Source organism: Molossus molossus, unplaced genomic scaffold (genome assembly GCF_014108415.1).
Source record: "Molossus molossus isolate mMolMol1 unplaced genomic scaffold, mMolMol1.p scaffold_m16_p_1, whole genome shotgun sequence".
Taxonomy (NCBI): Eukaryota; Metazoa; Chordata; class Mammalia; order Chiroptera; family Molossidae; genus Molossus; species Molossus molossus.
Window position 1 is genome coordinate 14057724 of NW_023425344.1, and position 18812 is coordinate 14076535.

At 41.3% G+C, this 18812-nt stretch overlaps 1 protein-coding gene and 1 non-coding gene across 2 annotated transcripts in view; one reads left to right on the forward strand and one right to left on the reverse strand.

The window, feature by feature from the left end:
• Window positions 1-18812, reverse strand: part of KCNIP4 (potassium voltage-gated channel interacting protein 4) — a 767671-nt gene that overhangs the window by 484193 nt on the left and 264666 nt on the right. The window lies entirely within an intron of this gene.
• On the forward strand, window positions 12032-12154 carry LOC118622655. The gene has a single exon (XR_004958104.1). It is a non-coding gene; the product is annotated as a U6atac minor spliceosomal RNA (small nuclear RNA).

The following is an 18812-nucleotide window of genomic DNA, read 5'->3' on the forward strand; positions in this document are numbered from 1 at the left end:
ATACACGTTCAGTTCTTATTCTCATCTCTGGCATATACCCTTTCCTTGCTAAAGTGATCACAATGCCTCAGGAACAACATTTGGTAGACCAGCGGTTCCCTGTATGGTAGCAAAGTAGATATCCCCACTGCAGGCGAACAGGAAAAATGTTCTGCTGAAATGTTTTACTGATGGGTGTGAAGGGTGGCAAAATATGCTACCCCTCAACATGCCACTGTGGCATGAGGGTGGTTTTGAGCTGAAGGCAAGTGAGAAGAAGAACTAGACAGAGGAAAAGTTCTCCGCCCTGCCCCAATTTGCCAAAAAATGGAACATAAATTTGTAAAGGTGCCCCTGGATTTCCCTCCCTGTGAGGTAGGACAGCAGTTAATCACTGGAAACAACTCTAAACCCTTATCAGCCAGACAGGAACCAGAGGCATCTACATAACAAACCTTACTAAAACTAGTCCTTAGCTACCATTAGTTTCCCCCAAATAATTGCCTTCTGGCAATTTGCCACCCCTAGAAGCTCCAAGTTCTTTTCCTTTGCCTTGTCATTTCTTTATAAAACATCGTTCTTTTGTTAAAATGTTATATAAGCCCAAATCCTAACCACCCATTTCAGTTACTCATCTCTGAGTATTTTCATATGTATGCACATGTTAATAAACTTCTGTTTGTTTTTCTCTTGTCAATTTGTCTGTTGCTAGTCTAATTTACAGGATTCCAATGAATAAACCTAAGATGGGTAGAGGAGGGAAAAAACTCCTTTTCCTTCTGTACATGTGCTATTAAACTTAAAAATGATAGGCTAGTTTGAACTTATCCAGTTCTTTATTTGGGTTCCACCTGTCAATGGAATGCATCTCAGGGAACAAATAAAGGATATAAAAAATGTAAAAAAGAATTTGTCGTTCTTGTATCTGTTACTCAGCCAGATCTCTAGTTAATTTATTTTGTTGTAATTAAAGGTGATAATAAGAACTACTATTTATTGAGCTAAAGTGCTAAACAGTTTACACATGAAATCTCACTGAATCGTCACCGTTGCTTTTTGATGTAGGTTCACTTTTTTATCTATGTGCAAATAAAGAAACAAAGATTCAATGAGGTTGAATAACTTGCTCGAGACCACAGTAGCTGGTTAGAATTTCTCAAGACCACAGAGTAGCTCGTGGGTGGTGAAGCCATGATTCAGATACCTGTTCATCTGATTCCTAGTTCTCTTCTTGTCTTCATCTTTCCGGTCCCTTGGATCCTTGGGTGTTACACTCCGATGAAAGTCACATCCATGCAGCCCTCCTTCATCCAATTATCCAGTTGGATATGCTTCTTAAATTGTAGCTCTGAGCCCTTCCACTGTTCCAGGTTTGCGTTATGATTCCAAGTCCCCACAACTATAGATAAAAGATGTTTCTCAAACCTCACCCTAGTCCTGCAGGCCTGACCTTTTAACATAGACATACCTACATTAAACAGTGAACCAGGAATGTCTGCCAAGCTGTTTTTTTTTTTTTTTTTTCCAACAACTGCACCAGCATTAGGAAAATCATCCAGTGCCTACATTTTTTTCTATAAAATACTGTATAAATCTGCAGTGTGCTTAAAAGTGATATAGCTCTTCTGGAAATAAGAAAAGTGAACTTTTCAAACACTTAGTTGCAGGCTACGTTGCAAAAATTGTTACTAATTTTTCATATGCATTTTCTGGCCTTTGCAATTCGAAGATGGTGGTTTGACTATCATCACTGTCCCTGTGAACGGGAGGAGCCCCCAGACAGGCCAAGCTGCAGGTAGCCCCCCTTCTTCACCGAGCACTGGAGCACTGAGTCAAATTCTTTTGAGATTTGAAGAGCACACTTAGGAGTTACCTCCATTCCTTCACACTTAGGAACCCGTAAAGATTTAGACACTGAGGCCATAAATGCTCGTACACTGATATCCCAATTTAGAAAGTAAATACTCAGGGTACAGAGGAGCTCTCATGTTGGCTACTATGCTGAATCCAGAGATGAAACTCTTGATAAGATGGGAGTATTTCTGGCTGGGAGGATGAGGGGTACTAAGCTCGTAGGACAGTTTAGACCAAGAATATGTGTCCAGTTAGTGTGGTTCAGTGGTTGAGCATCAACCCACGCACCAAGAGGTCACTGGTTCGATTCCCAGTCAGGGTACATGCCCAGGTTGTGGGCCAATCCCCAGGGAGGGGCATGCAGGAGGCGGCCAATCAATGTTCTCTCTCATCGATGTTTCTATGTCTCTCTCCCTCCTCTCTCTCTAAAATCAATAAAGAAAAAAAGGAATATGTGAACTCCATTAGATGTCCACATCTTAATGAGCCTCCTTTTGCAATTCTCATTCATACTTCATTTAAGTAACATTAATTTAAGTATTATACCCTCAACTGATCTTTTTGCCTCCAAACACATTATGCCCACAGCAACCATGTTATGGTTTTAAAAATTCCTGAAGTCATAAATCCTTCCACCTGTCAATGCATCCAACCACAAATGTTTGTTGAACAGACATTTATTGAGAGCCTCTTGATTGCTAGGTGCTGAGAGTTTAATACCGGATGGCCTGGTTTCTGCCAAGTGGGATGTATTAGGACTTTATGGAAGGCAGAACACTATTATAGAATGTGATGAGAGTTATAATAGTGGTGTGTAGACTTTGTGCTGAGAAAAGAGGTTTGGGCAGAGCACTCATATATAGGAGACATCAATTATATGTGTTGGATGAAAGAACATGCAATCCACAGGTTGTAGACAGAAGCAGCTTGGTATATACGTTGCCAAAGCAAACACAAAATGGATCTTAATTAAGAGAGTCCCTCAGTATAAAGTACATTTGTACAGTATGACATGTATTTTATATTATAGAAATGAATTAATACATCAACAGCAAGCAAATACATTTACGTTATGGGAAGTGTACACATCAGAGAAAGCGCAGAAGAATCTCGAGAACTATATAAGCTAGTGAATCATGAAGAGACACAAACTTTGGAATGACACAGCCGGGAGAGGACATTGCAAGTAAATGGAGAGAAAGGCAAGAAGGTGGGGAATTGTGGGATGTGGCCCATTTGGCAGGAGCACCAGGATGGAAGGGAAAGGCATTTTCTTCTTGTACCAAGAGAAAGGCATTTTCTTCTAAGCATTTGGATTTCATGGCGAACAACAAGACTAAAGTGTTTCCGGACCAAGACTCTCATGACTACGTATCTCTAACGTTCAAATATGCAGGTAAATACTGTTTTTATTTTCCAGATTATATTTTAAAAATTCAAACCTGCTTTCAATACTTAAAGCTTGTATTTTTTCTATTATATTTAGGTGCGATTGATTTGAAACCACCTGCAATTTCTTCCTCTATTTTATTTTCTCACCCAATAGCTACTTATTCTGTTTCTGTTGCTATTAGCCATGGCAAAGAACATTTTCTAAAAATATTTTCAGAATGGAAATTATTCAGATTAGCAATCATTTGCAGCCTGAGATCTGAATGATGTATTTGTGCCCATTAAGAAATCATTTATACCTCGGTTTTAACTAGCTCATAGCCATTATCCAAGCTTAAGCATACTCATATTCTTAAGCATCGACCCATGCACCAGAGGTCACTGGTTTGATTCCCAGTCAAGGCACATGCCCAGGTTATGGGCCCAATCCCCAGTGTGGGGCATGCAGGATGCGGCCAACCAATGTTCTTTCTCATCGATGTTTCCATCTCTCTCTCTCCCTTCCTCTCTCTCTAAAATTAATAAAGAAAAAATATTTTAAAAAGAATACTCATATTCTGAAATATCTGACATTACAAATGTTAATTTTATGCAGAGTATTTTACTATTATCTTTTATATTTGATGACTTTGACTAAGCCTAGGTTATAAATCAGATGATTGTCATAAAATATATAACCATGGTTATGTTCTTAAAGGTTGCTTGAAATCCTATCATAAATAGACATTCTTTTGATTTAAGCATTTGATTTGAGGTCTAGGAACCGCATTTTCCACACATCTTCAAATGCAGTCACTCTTTCTCTTAATGACAAAATGCACCCTCAACTATATAAGACTTGAATGCTGTTGGTGAAAATGTTAAGCTCATCAAGCTAACCCAGGAGTAGCAAAGAAGCAACTATTACAGATGCTCCTCCACTTGTGATGGGGTTACCTCCTGATAACGTCATCATAAATCAAAAATATCACAAATCAAAAATGCATTTAATACACCTAATCTACCAAACCTCATAGCTTAGCCTGGCCTACCTTAAACATGCTCAGAGCCCTTATATTAGCCTACAGCTGGGCAAAATTATGGAACATAATGAAGACACCAGAGAGTCTTCTTTACCCTGATGACCCTGAGGTCAACTGGGAGCTAAAGCTCACTGCAGCTGTCCAGCATATCAAGAGACTAGCTCTATCATTGTAAATAGCCCAGAATGTGAATTAAGGTTTCTACTGAATGAGTATCATTTCCACATCATTGAGAAGACAGAAGTTGTAAGTTAAACTATCATAAGTCAGAGACCATCTGTATACGGTGGAGTTGGTGGAAAAGGAGTTCCCCGTTTTTAATCATTTTAAAAGACTAGCCCACAACCTGCAAGTAAGCTACATTGCAATGCAGGTGTTATGAATCCTCCCAAATTTGCAGCCATTCTAGCAATGCCATAGTGTCTCCCTCATAGGGAACTCTGCCCTGTAGTCTGGTCCACAGAAAAAATAGCAAAGCCAGAGAGGAAACAAGAATGCAATTTCTGAGTTTTGAGAGCTCAAGATTCTTGGTTTGGTGCATCAGGACCACTGCCAGGTAGGAGAGGCAGAGTGCTGAGTTCGAAGGAGCACCAGGGGCTGGTGCAGGCCAGGTCAAGCATGCGGGCACAGGCATGCCACACAAGCTCACCTGATCTGGTAAAGGCAGCTTCTGTCCTAAGGCTGAGGAGAAGGCCCTGTCACCCTCCAGTATCTCTATGCCTTAACACTAGGGATAGGAGGGGAAAAAATCTATCTGACCCCACGGTCTCTGGTCTTTACCCAGTAAAACAGACTAAAACAATGAGAGAGAGAGAGAGAGAGAGAGAGAGAGAGAGAGAGAGAAGGAGAAAGAAAGGGGGGAGGGGAAAAGGGAGGGGAGAGGGGAGGGGAAGGGAAAGGGGAGGAGAGGGGAGGGGAAAGGTGAGGAGAGGAGAGGAGAGGAGAGGAGAGGAGAGGGGAGGAGAGGAGAGGGGAGGAGAGGAGAGGAGAGGAGAAGAGAGTTTAATGTATCGCAATCATACCTCAAACAGAAAACGTCTTACCTTTGGCCACATTGCCCTAAAGTGAACTGGGAAAGCAGGTTCACCACCTAATTTCTTGTGCCTGTTTTGTCCTTCTAGTATCTTCTGTCCCCACTCTATCCTATCCTACCTTATTTTATTTTCCTACTTTGTGTATCTGCCTAACTCTATTTCATGCTCTTTATCAAGGCCTTAGCCAAACACTGTTCTGCATGGTAGAGATCCTGCAAAATTGGACATACTTATTGCCTTTCAAGACTTCCAAAGGTGGCGGTGATCAAAACCAAGCCTGGGCCAGGGTGTTCATTCCTGGCAAAGTCACACAGTTTATACTTGGAAGCATTTTAAAACTTGAAGAATATTTATCATTGTAAAAATTTTTGATAAGCTTTTTTCCCAAACAGCGTAGCTCTGTCAAAAACCAGACCCACGATGGAAATCCAAGGTGCTACGGTGAGCTTGCCGTAGCACAAGTGCATCTGTGTAGAATTTCCTATGAAAAGAAAACACCGGGCTACATTTTACCTGTCAGGGAATTTTTAAGTTTATATATGCAAAATCAAGGCTGTTACTAGCTTGTAAACATAGAGTCCACCGGGAGTGTTCACAATCTGACATCTTTCCATGTCTGCAGCGTTTGATCCAAGGTAGCAAAAAGGCAAGCAATTCCCTAAAGACTCCCTATACACGCAGGCTTGGCACTGTTGTGTGTAACTGGCAGATTATGAAATAAAGCACACATATTTTTAACTGTCAACACCTCCTGCTGGGCTGAGATAAAAATGCCATTTCAAACAGGTCAGCTTGGGGTTGTGGAAGGAAGGCCAGATTTGGATTCAGAAGTATATGAGTTTGAAACCAGGCTCCCTCACCATCAGTATCGTAATCTATAAAATGCACTTTGATGTCTGCTGAGGTTGGTGTCATGCATGGAAACAATATTTAAGAGACTTATTGGAGTGGCTAGAATTTAAGAAGCTTTCACTAAGGAAAAGATATGGTTAGTTACAATGACCGTAGTATTGACTAAACTATGCATAAGAACAAAGCTCAAATTTGTGATTTAAGCATATTCTACTAGTAACATCGAAGATCATTTGTGATGAAGTAACACATGTCTAATACATGTGCATAAGAGAAACATAGTCAAAAGAAAAATAACAAGAATATATTTGGTACATACTCTGTGTCAGGTCCTATTCTAAACAATTTAATGCATTACTTCAACCATTTATACTAAATCCAATTTTTATTCAAATAATATTTTCACTTTGCAGTTGTGATAACTAAGGCCCAGCGAAGTCACATAATTCGTCCAAGGTTGCACAGGCAGTCAGTGCTGTGGCTAAACAGACTCAGACTCTCTGGTTCTAGAACCTGTGTATTTACTTAGAGTACTTCACTGCTTATACCTTCCTAAATAGACAACAATCTTTGGTAAAGCAGAAAGAAGCCCCTTATAACATCAATTTAACAAGGATTCTTACCCTGGAGTGTTAAATTGAAAAGCAAACACTGACACAGTAATTCTAGTTTCTGCACCATCAATTGCGGAAACATTGTAGCACAGCATACATGGGCTCCAGATTATGCAGGTGAGAGAGTATGAAGAGAGAACAGAGAGACATGGCCACGAACTGTCTTCATCTATCCATCTGTCCTTCTTCCCACCCATCTGTCCATTCATTCACTCACCCATCTTTTCTGGTTATAGTAAAGTGATGTAGGCAGACTTCTATACTAGTTTCAGTTGTACAGCTTACAAATTTTTTGATCCGAAGGAAGTAAGGTAATGTGATTGAGTCTCCTTAAGCATGATTTTTAAAAAGGTATCATTTAATGGCAATGCTGAGATAATTAAATGGCATGATGCTTGTAGATGTCTAATCACAGTATCTGGTACAAAATTAAACTCAATAAATAATGGCCGTAATATTGCCTTTCAGGCTTTTGCATGTCAGGTGCTTAGTTTTGTTCTGAAGATAGAAAGAAGAACAGGATATATTTCTCACCATCCGGGAGCTCCCATTGTCTAGTGGGGACACAGCATGAGTGTGATAAACGTGGAATGGTTCATTCTATCAGATTCAGGAATAGAAGAGCAGTAAATAAAATGATAATAACTTGCTGACATTTTCCAATGCATCAAGCACCAAGCTAAGCCCTTAGGCCTGCTCCCTACTCGCTGTCTCATTTAAAGTGCACCAGGCCCCTAAGAGCTAAGAGCTGAGACCTTAACCTCAGTTTTCCCTCATGTGAGAAATGAACAAGGCAGCTCTAAGCAGAGTCTTAAAAGACGACCAGGCATTACTGAGCAGACGGGCTGTGAAGGGTACTCAGGACACAGGAAGCAGCAAGAAAAATGACAAGAGGAAATTAAAGCAGGTGGCACCCAAGCCACAACATTGGGTGATTCAGTATGCACGGCCTGTTGATTGGGGGATCCACTATGTGCTAGGTATTTAGAGAAAGAGGAAGGGAGAGAGAGAGAGAAACATCGATGTGAGAGCTGAACATCGATCACTGCCATCTACATACCTCCTACCAGGCATGTAGCCCGCAACCTGGCCGGTGTGAGCTCTGACCGGGAATTGAACTGATAACCTTTTGGTACTCTGGATGGTGCCCAACCAACTACACCGGCCAGGGCAGGGTTGGTTTTGGTTGGTTGGTTTATTTATTTATTTATTTAAAATACTGGTGGTATTGGGGTGGGGTGGGGTAGTACAAACCACAGACTGAAATTCCCGTTCATGTAGACCTTATCTATTTTTTGGAGAAAAGACACCCAAAATAAAATAAGTACACACACATTCAGGTAAAGTAAGAAATCCTTTGAAAGTGAAATATAAAATCATTCAGTAAAATATGGAACCTCTAAGTCTCAGTTCTAATGAGCAAAATGAAGCAGGAAAGAGGTCCGGGTGTGTTGAGAGATGGGACATTTTCTGATTTTATTTTATTTTATTTATTTATTTTTAACCCTCACTCGAGGACATTTTTGCATTTATCTTCACACAGAGCGGGAGGGAGAGAGGGAAAAAGAGAGAGAGAAACATTGACATGAGAGAGACACATCAAGGGGTCACCACCCACATGACCCCAACTGAGGCTGGGGACAAACTGCCACCAAGATACATGCCCTTAGCGGGAACCGAACTTGGGTCTCTCCGGTCCGCGGGCCTACACTCCAACCGCTGAGCCAAACCGGCCAGGGCTTTTTTCGGATTTTAAATAGGAAGTCCGGGAAGGCCCAGCCAAGCAGCTGATGTGAGAATGAGCTCTGAAGGGAGCGGGTGCACGTTGGAGATGGCCAGGGCAGACCTCCACCCCGTAGAGGAGACAGAATCCTCAGAGCCCCAAGAAGGAAGGAAGGCAGACCTAACTGGGGAGCAGAAGGAAGGTCCTTCGATTAAGCGACATGGAGGCCATTGGCGACCTTGGCAGGATCATTTGGAGGAGACTTATCTGAGCCAAGCCCTGGTCAGAGAGAACTCAAGAGAAAGACGGGAAGAAAAACTAGAGACTAAGCGCTCAGGTAACTTTTCAGAGGACAGAAGGAAACGGGGCCATCTCGTGAGGTTAAGAAAACTTTTTCCAATTGAACATTAAAGTGGAGGGGAGAAAGGAGGGAGAAAGGTGATGCAGGGGAAAAGGGGAATTCAAGAGTCATATTCTTACGAATAGGCAGGGCAGGGGTGAGACTGGGTGCAAGGCGCATGCGGCCCGTGGGGAGCGTGAGCAAAGCGCAGAGGCCTCAGCCAGAGGTTGTGCTCGACTCTGCGGGGACCCGGGCAGGAAGGCTCCTCCATGCCAGGCCCAGGGCTTGGGCTCGTCCTCTTGGAAATGAGGTCTTCAAAGGGCTTTAGGCACAGGAATGAAACGTTCCAATGAGCTTCATCGGGAGGGTGAGAGGTCTGCTGAGCTGAGGCCTTGGTGGGATTTGAATAAATGAGAGCATAAGAAGGAGAGAACATTCTATTTTTTTAATGTTTTTACTGCTTTTTCAGAGAGAGAGGAAGGGAGAGAGAGAGAAATATTGATGAGAGAGAACATGGATGGGCTTGCCTCCCGCATGCCCCCTACTAGGGATCGAGCCTGCAACCCAGGCCTGTGCCCTGACTCAGAATCGAATCGGTACCTCTCAGTCCCCGGGGCAATGCTCAGTCCACTGAGCCACATGGCCAGGCAAGAAGGAGAAAATATTCTAAGCAAGAATATCAACAACAGTGATGATCCGGAGAGAGAATGAGTTTGGCATGTGGGAAACCAGTAGATAAGAAGTCCGTCTGTCAAATACCTCTGGGAAAGCCTGGAAAATGAGAATTATATCTAAAAGGCTCTGGAATGACTCAGCTTACCGGTCCTGACTCCGCTACATACTATTTCTATAACTTTGGTCATGGTACCTGACTTCCTTTTATCTAATCACTCCCGATAAAAAATAGGGGTAATAATAGTACCTCCCTCATCAAGATAATTAAATTATATAATATACATAAGGTATTAATTTTGCGCCTTGCAGACAGTAAATTCTTATGAAGTGTTAGCTATTATTATATGTAGTATCTTGGGAGCCGGGAGAGTTGTGAGAAATTGTCCCCAGGTTTATGGCTGTAATAAAAGGAAACATGATTGAAAGCACTATGATTTCAGGAGGCTGATTACATTATATAAATCTAAATATTGATCGCTCATATACAAATGAATAATTAAAAATGCCAAGTCAGATGACAGGATTCATCTAGACTAAACTTTGAGATAATATGAGGTCTCTTAAAATGCCATAATTAGGACATTTAAGCTCTGGAAATGGAAGGATATTTATGAGTAGCACTTGAAACTAAAAAAATAAATAAATAAATAAGGCGCCGTTTAAAATAAACAAAATGCCTATCTTCCTTCTGCTGCCAACTTTTCATATTTTATGAATTCAGATGGCTAGGAACTAAATTCAGTGCTTAAAAAATGTATTATTAATGGTCATTTCTCTGTAATGAGAGTTAACTGGATGTGACAGCTAGCATCGGCATACTGCAGAATTCAGAAAGAACATAGCCTTACACATTAGCCTACTTCAGAAAGGGTCTTTGTGTTTACCAGAGACTCAGATTATAAATAGATCCTTATTTCACCTGTCACACTAATCGATTGCTACCTATGTGTTCCTTCATCTTATTTTAAAATGTATTTTCTTTAAAGTGAATATATGCTCAACTAATCAAATTGAGCAGGGAGTTATTTTTCGAGGTTTCCAGTCCAATAATAATGTACATATATAAACTGTCCAAGGATATCATTTAGTTCTATTCCATGCATTGAGGACCACACAGCAGGTAGTTTTTTTTAATTGTAATCATAATGCCTTACTCTTGGGGGTGGGGGGGACTACTGAGCTAATATCTGTAACTAGAAGTGGAAAAATAATTGATTTAGGTTTTGATAATAGATTTAACTCAACATTAAGAATTTTTGTCAAAGGGGGTGTTGAATGGTATCTAGTAAATTCACAAAATGCCTTCTTTGATCAAGAACTACAAGGAATATGAGCAACAAAAATTAAGAGACTGCCCTGGCTGGTTTGGCTCAGTGGTTGGAGTGTCGGCCTGCGGACCAGAGAGTCCCGGGTTCGGTTCCCGCTAAGGGCACGTACCAAAAAAAAAAAAAAAAAAAAAATTAAGAGACTACCATAGAAACAATTAGATAATTATCAGGCAGAGCCTTTGTGTTCAGTTCTCAAAATATGGAATATCCCCAAATTTTAAGGATTGAACACACCAATGTCAATCAAGTTTGCAAGAGAGATGTTATTCCTACGTTGACATAATCTTGGATAAAAATGAAACTTAATTTCTTAAAATGTACTTCATTTGGTTGAATGAATTTATGAATGAATGAGTTGATAGAATTTATTTAAGTGAATGCAACCTATCAGATTATTGGGCAGAAAATGTAATTTAAATATAATTTCTCCATTAATTGGTTTTAATGGTTGGATAAAATGGCTCATTGAAGAGATTATATTGTAGGGCATGTTTTCTAGTGGCAAATAAGTCTATGAGAACATCCTTGGAGTATAAAAGAGTGATATAAGAATTTTTTGGTGGAAATTTAGAGATTAGAGATAAAAAGATTAGCCAGTTTGATAGAACTGACGATTAAAATGTTCTGAGGAACCGAGAGCATTTCCATGATGGACAGGTATGTTTGGCATCTATTTTCTTTTCTTTTGGCAACAGAACTGGGTTTTCCTTTGGGAAACGACTCTTCCCCCATTGCACACTGTCGTGTTATCTTTGTATCGGTGTGACACAGGAGGAAGATGAAGGTATACAAGATCACAGAAGACTTGATGACTGAGGTTCAGGGCCAGGCTTTGGCCCAGTGTAGCTCTAGGCAAGTCTATGAAGGAATGGTTCTTGTTTTTAGAATAAAGCCAATACTAGCACTAATATAGATGGAACTCTAATACAAATACCTTGCAGGGTGATTTTGAGGATTATGTAAGTCATGTGTGAGAAAGGATGGCTACAGGAATGTAAAGAATACGCAGGGAATGCTTGCTAATGCAGACCAGCATGACCAACTGTGAGAGACAAGCTTCATTCCAGGTTTAAAAAAAAACCAAAATGTCGGCAGTGATGAGTGAATTGTGTGGTCTGTGCAGGAGTCCTCAACAGATAGTTTTAAAAAATGATGCCAGTGCCTGGCCGGTGTGGCTCACAGGTTGAGCATCGACCTATGCACCAAAAATGATGACAGGTGTTGTTAGAAGGGAGAGAAGGTCAGCACTCCCCTTGACAAGAATGGAAGAGGCTGTCGGGCTAACAACACACATGGTTAAGGCATTGCCACCTACTTTGTGGCATCCAACCATCGTTTTTATTTGTGGAATATAATGAACAAAATAAGCTGATGAACAAAATAGACCCAGGGACATAGAAAGGAGTATGGTTCAGACTGATAAACCTCAGACGAGAGGGACAGGGGGGAGGGATGAGATAAACCAAAGAACTCATATGCACGTATGCATAACCAATGGACACAGACAACAATGCTAGGGGTTGGGGGATGGGATCAGGAGGAGGGTGTCTTGGGGGGGGAAGGAGAAACATCTGTAACAAATCTAAATTAATTAATAAAAAATAAATAATTAGCCCTGGTTAGTTTGGCTCAGCAGCTAGAGCATCAGCCCAGAGACCAGAGAGTCCTGGGTTTGGTTCCCGCTAAGGGCATGTACCTCGGTTGAGTTTGTCCCTGTCCCCGGTTGGGGTCATGTGGATGGCAACCACTTGATGTGTCTCTCTCACGTTGATGTCTCTCTCTCTTTTCCTCCCTCTCTCTATCTGAAGATAAATGCAAAAATGTCCTCGAGTGAGGATAAAAAAATTTTTTTAAATTAAAAAATAAATAAATAATTAAAAAAAAAAGATGACAGTGTATTTTCACCCGTGGGTGGCCTTTTCATTATTGATATGAGGGTAATAAATGGATATTATATAAAATGAGGGATGAGATTGTTGCCCATTTGACACTGCCCAGGAACCAGGTTGATATTGGGGTGACATCTGATACCCCAGACATGATGCAGCCTGGGAGGGTTTGAGAGGAGAGTGCAGGTCTAGTGGGCTCTGACGTCATGTCTGATTCTGTCTTCCTTTTGTAAGCGAGGCAAAACCACTTGCCCAGAGCATGTTTCTGTGGATTGTGAGGTGCCCCGATGACAGAAGAAATACAGCTTCTTTCACATTCAGGTTCTTTAAGTAGCCTTGAACATCACGCACAGCAGAAGCGGTACAGGATTTGGATGGGATGGGGGGGGGGTACTTACTGTGTTGATTTAAGGGGTGTGTGAAAACTTCATGCAGATTTAAATTTCCCAACCTTGCAAATGGGTCACTCAACTTTTCAAAAACAGACATTTCAGGAGGTACATTAGTCATAGAGACCACAGAATGTAGCTTTTTATGTTGATTGTTTTCTTTTACATTCTGTCCAACCCTGAGTCAGAGTCTAACAGGGTGATCCATTCCTGCCCCCAGCCATGTCTGTGGAAGCCCAGGCCTCCACAGTGGAATAAGAATCAGGTCTTTGAAGTAAGAACAGCCTCGGCTCAAACACCAAGGTCCTCTCTTCTCAGGATGGCCCATCGATCTGGGACCATTTACCACTCCTTTCTGAGCCTCGGTTTCTTCAACTGTGGACTTAGGGACGAGCAGTGCCCTCACAGTGTGCTGGTTAAGAGAACACGGGGAATGTATGTCAGTACTTAGGTCCGGTGGAGTGCATTTTATTGTGTATTAAATAACTGCAATTATTATTAGCCCATTCAGCAGCATAGGGGAGTGAAGAAGTCTCGTGTTGAAAAAGGTGCCTGCCAAGTCATTATCTCCTACCGAGGAAGCAGAGATTCCCCAAACAAACAAAAAACAACCAAGAAACACATCAGCCTGGATGTCTAATCCAGAAACCAGTCTGTCCTTTGGCTTCTTGCTTCTAGTTGAGCCTGTCTTAAGCCCAAGGGAAAAATTTTATTCTCACTAAAAGTACAGCTATGCTTTCTGTCCAAGTTATTATTGTAGAGCTTATTTTTCTTCTTCTTTTGAAACCTTTGTTGCAGATGAAACAGTTAAATGGAATTCAAAATAGTAGCATGACCCAAAATTTTGCCACTTACACACTTCTGCTAAAACTAGTATACTCTTCCCCACATGGAGATGTGTAAGAGAGATGTTTCCTTAAAGCAGAAATGTTTTCCAACCACTACCTCCAAAATAAAGCAGAATCTGAGGACAGAACACAAGTTCTTTCATGATCCATGTCCACCTTTGGATGCTAGGCCCTACAAAGCATTTCTTCAGTCCTGACAGCCTATTTGCAGCTTCTCAAACAGACAAATCTCTCAGTAATCCATGCCTTTTCCTATCCTTATTCTTCATAATGCCATCCATCTGTCCTTCCTACACCTCATCAAGCTAGCCAGTTACTGCCTGTCCTTCAAACGTCATTCAGGGACACCCTCCTCTGGGAAGTGTGTCCTAGATGTCCCCCAGCCCCCCAGTCTCGCCAAGTTTCTGGCTCTTCCTCTCCTTAGTAAAAGCATTTCTTGCAACCCTACACCATGAAGCTTACTCTGTGTTAGACTTGCCTGTTTGGTTAGATCATTTTCCCTTTTACCTGTGATCATGTCTGCCTTTCTCATGTGTACCTGTCTCCCTAATTCATTTGTCCATGCCTTGAGAACGAGGTGAGTGTCCTCATCTCCATACAGGGCCAGGCACAGAGTGGTGACACAGTAATTATTCCTGTTTGGCCGTGGATTGTGCCCACCATGAAGCTGTTATAGGTGACACTAATGCTAAAAGATGCCAAAGAGTCGCTGAATAAATGCATATAGAGCAGGTTATTGTATCCACAGGAGAAAAGGTTATTTTCAGAACTACTGCATATTTTGTGTCAGTAAAGATGAATTATCACACATAATTTCTTTACAGTCAAAGGAAGCTTACTTCCATGATGAGAGGCCCTCCTTCCCCCCCCCCCCCAAATAAGAAATTAAACCAGGAGAAACATTTGCATTTTCACATCAGTCTTTTCTGAATATGCATGGCTGGTTGAATTCTGTCTGACACCTTCACAGAACTCGCTCAAGGAAGCTTTCCATTACCAAATAAAATGCATCCGTTCTAATGAAAGGTACACAAAGAATACTGCCCGGGCAGGAGAAGTAAGGTGGCGAGAAGTAAGGAGACAGAGCTTCCATGGTAACCCTGCCAGGGACAATGCCATGGATTCATAAGGTCCCCGCTGCTAGGTATTGATTCCATGCCAACAAGCTTTGAAAACTGTCCATCATTTCACAAAGCTATTTATAGCCCAAGTCCAGCTAGACAGATAAATGGGGCACACTGTAACAATTACTAAAGAGAACAATAAAAGAGACACCTTCTTTTCAGTTCACTTGGCCACTGATGCTCAACAAGGCTTAAATAACTAGATGGTAAACATATGGGCAATTTGCTGAAATAAAATATCTGTAACAGCTCTTTTAGTATCAAGTATCTACCGAGGGAGAAAAACATTACAAACTCAAGTCCCCTGTTGCAGGTACCACATCACTGCACAGTATCAGAACTTCATCCTGCCTCATTGCTGGTTGTTAGCATCCAGGTTTATCAGGCAATGTGTCAGAATATTAAACACACGGGAAAGAAAGTGATAAATGAATGCCATATGGAAATAAAGATTTGGAAACGGAGACCAAGCTTGGGTAGCACACTCATTTTTCAGGCCCCTCAGAGCATATTACCAGTCCCCTGGTTGGGATGCTGGTGAGACAGAGAGCGAGCTGCACACCTGTCCTTGGAGTTCTGTACGCTGGGCTTGTGCTTTGTAGTGTCTCATATTCCTGACATTCAGTTTGATGCTGAACAGCCTAGCAGCACCCAAGGCTGACAGTCGGTGTTTCACTGGAGATGGATGTTTGTCTGTGTGGTGATGGTGTTTGCTATTCAGGCAGGCGGCCACTTGCACCACGCCAACTGCACCCATATCCTGGTTTAACCAGTTGGCTGACACAGTCACTTCGAGTTTTTCACACAGTTGCTCCTGAATTGTTGTCTAGGTGACACTCAATAGCCTGCAGATTTAGAAGTCAGTTCTGATATGACCATCAAATTATCCAGTAATTCTTTTAGATTAAACCAAGTGCACATTTCCACTCAGTTTTGTTTTTTAAGATCTTTAGATTTCACCCTGGCCAGTTTGGTTCAGCAGTTAGAGCATCGGCCTGTTGACCAAAGGAAGGGGCATGGGTTCGATTCCACTCAAGGGCTTGTACCTGGGTTTCAGGATCAATCCCCGGCCCTGGTCAGGGTTGTGAGGGAGGCAACAAATCAATGTGACTCTCTCACCTCGATGGTTCTCTCTCTCTCTTTCTCTCTACCTCTTTCCCTCCCTCTCTTCCACTCTCTCTAGAAATCAATGGAAAACATCCTTGGGTGAGGATTAACAACAAAAAAAAGATCTTTAGATTTCAAATTTTCATTTCTTGGCTAACAGAAAGTCAGTGCTCTCTATTTTTAATGTCTTTTCCAATATTTCTTGGTACCTAAAGCCATAATATACTCCTTTCATAAAAATGCTCCAACGAGGACACTGCGTTTTAATTTGCTGCACAATATCATCTCACAGTGTGGAAACCAGACCCCTGTCCCGAGAGGGTGGGATGTAGGCAGCAAGGGCTCATCAGCTGGGTCTAAGCTCTCGAGACAAAACGAAGGCTCTTTTCAAAAGACGGTGTGTGCTTCCTGTCCTTGCTCTGGATTTTGTCCTCACAGAATTGCATTGTTGCATTTGTATGGCCAGGCTAATAATGTAAAATGAAAGAAACCATTTTTAGGCTTTTGTAGCACCCTAGTCTGTGGCTATGTAGACAACAGAGGGTGAATGATTCTTTACTTAACTTCTTCATCCTCCAAGCACAGTTCTTCCATCACCCACCCACCTGAACTCTTCTTATATATCCCAAACAGAAAGACACGTGCTTGGTCTTTCTCTGGAAAAATTTGGTAAATACTTTTATTACTGCATCTGTATTTCATATTGTAGTTATAAGTTTCTGGCCCCTACACATACACACACACCACCACCACCACCACCACTAAAGAAAAATACTTGACCTTAGTGACTGGATCTTCATTGCATTCTAGTGTCTAAGAAGAGAAAATGAATATATTCTAATTGGAAACCTTTTATGACCAGCGCAGAGCAATGACACCTGTAACCGTTTCATATTTACAGTGGCTTTTGGTGGTAGACATTATTCCCACTTTACAGATGAGAAAACTGAGGGCCAGAATGCCCCACTGTTTTGAAAGTAGGAAAAGGCAGAGCCTCAGTTGTACATTTGCCAGATTCTGAAACCTAAGCTTGTCCTGACACACCTGCTACTCAGACCTCCTTGCCTAGTACACAGGAGAGGTTTCATGAACAATCACTGGGTAACTTCCTTTAATGATACTATGTAAATACTGCTAGACTCTATTCTGATTAGCCAATATCAAATTTTTTTAGTGCTCTATTTTCTTTAATCAGATTCTTAAGTCGGGATGGCCTCAAACACCAAAAAATATATATAATTCATCTGTCCTTCATTCTTAGGGGAAGAGAGAGAGGAGGGAGGGGGAGAGAAGTTGAGAGATGTTATAGATGCTTCTAGTTCCAAGGTAAATATAGATCACTTTTAATTTGAGGGATTTTTTTATGGTTATTGATAAATTGGCTTTTAGGAATGAATCGTTGAAATGCTGAGAAACATAGAACACCTTAAATCTTACCCCAACCCCAGTGGCTATGAATGAAGAAAGCTGCACATTTTCAACTTGAATCAATATTCTAATTGTTAGATATAGATGAACTACTTATTGCTTACCATATTGACACATTTCTTTCATTCATACACTTTCCCAAACTCGTTTTCCCTCAGGTTTCAATACCTCTCCCCACCACTCACATAGGCACAATACGTCTTCCCCTCAGGGTCATGGACACCTAGACATGTTGATTGACTTCAAGAGCAGCCCGCTGATTTTCACGACGCAGAAAGAGGCACTTGAAAGCTTGGCGAAAGGTGGCATGCTCTCAGCTCAGCCGGTAAGCCGAGGATGCGAGCCTAGTGCATTTAATTTTTTGCTTCTTAGATCTGAAGAGTCAAAGCCATTATTTACTGCTGGGGAGAGGCAGCTGGGGTAAGATTGGCAACGTCAGTGTCTACAGACTTGGCAAGGCGAACAAGTAAACAACTAAGAGGTGTTCTGAACCTTCATTAGTAACTAAATGTCAGCTTGAGGGCAGGTACAAGATGTCATTTCTTCCCGTTCTCCCACTGGCTTTATCGAAAACTCAGCTTTAAAGGATAATTCTACACTTTTTCACTGTCACCCAATTAGGCCTGAAGCTTTTATTTTACTTTTTCAAGATCTCTGTATCTCTCCTGGGGGAAAGTCACATGAAACAAATAGTTTGCCCAGCGTTGCAGACAGATTGTACATCTGTGATGATTAGCAATGACACCTGCTATTTGGGGGGCTAAATTGATCATTTATGCATTTACCTTCCAAGCAGCATTTTTACTCAACTTGTCAAAATACTTGATATATTTGGTGATTCATGTACATAGAAATTTAGCATTATTCCCCCCTAAAATCTTGTTATGTTGAGTGTTACCATTGAAATCACTGAGACTGAGAATTTTAATTCCATTCATCTTTTTTTCTTCTCCAAGACGAAGAGGTAAAATGTGAACTTAGGTGACAATCATGTGTCCTGTGCAATAGAGTTCTCCCATAGAGTAGTAACATGGGTGAATTTATGTTTGAATTCACTAGGGTTGACTTTTTTTTTGGTTTTAAAATCTAACTTTGGCTTCCTATTCTCCCAAAGATTCTGTATTTATAACCGCGTCAGAGGGTGCACTGGACCTTGGACCTTGAACTTTCCACCTTCTCACTTTTGAATGACCACCCAGTACATTAATGTTTCT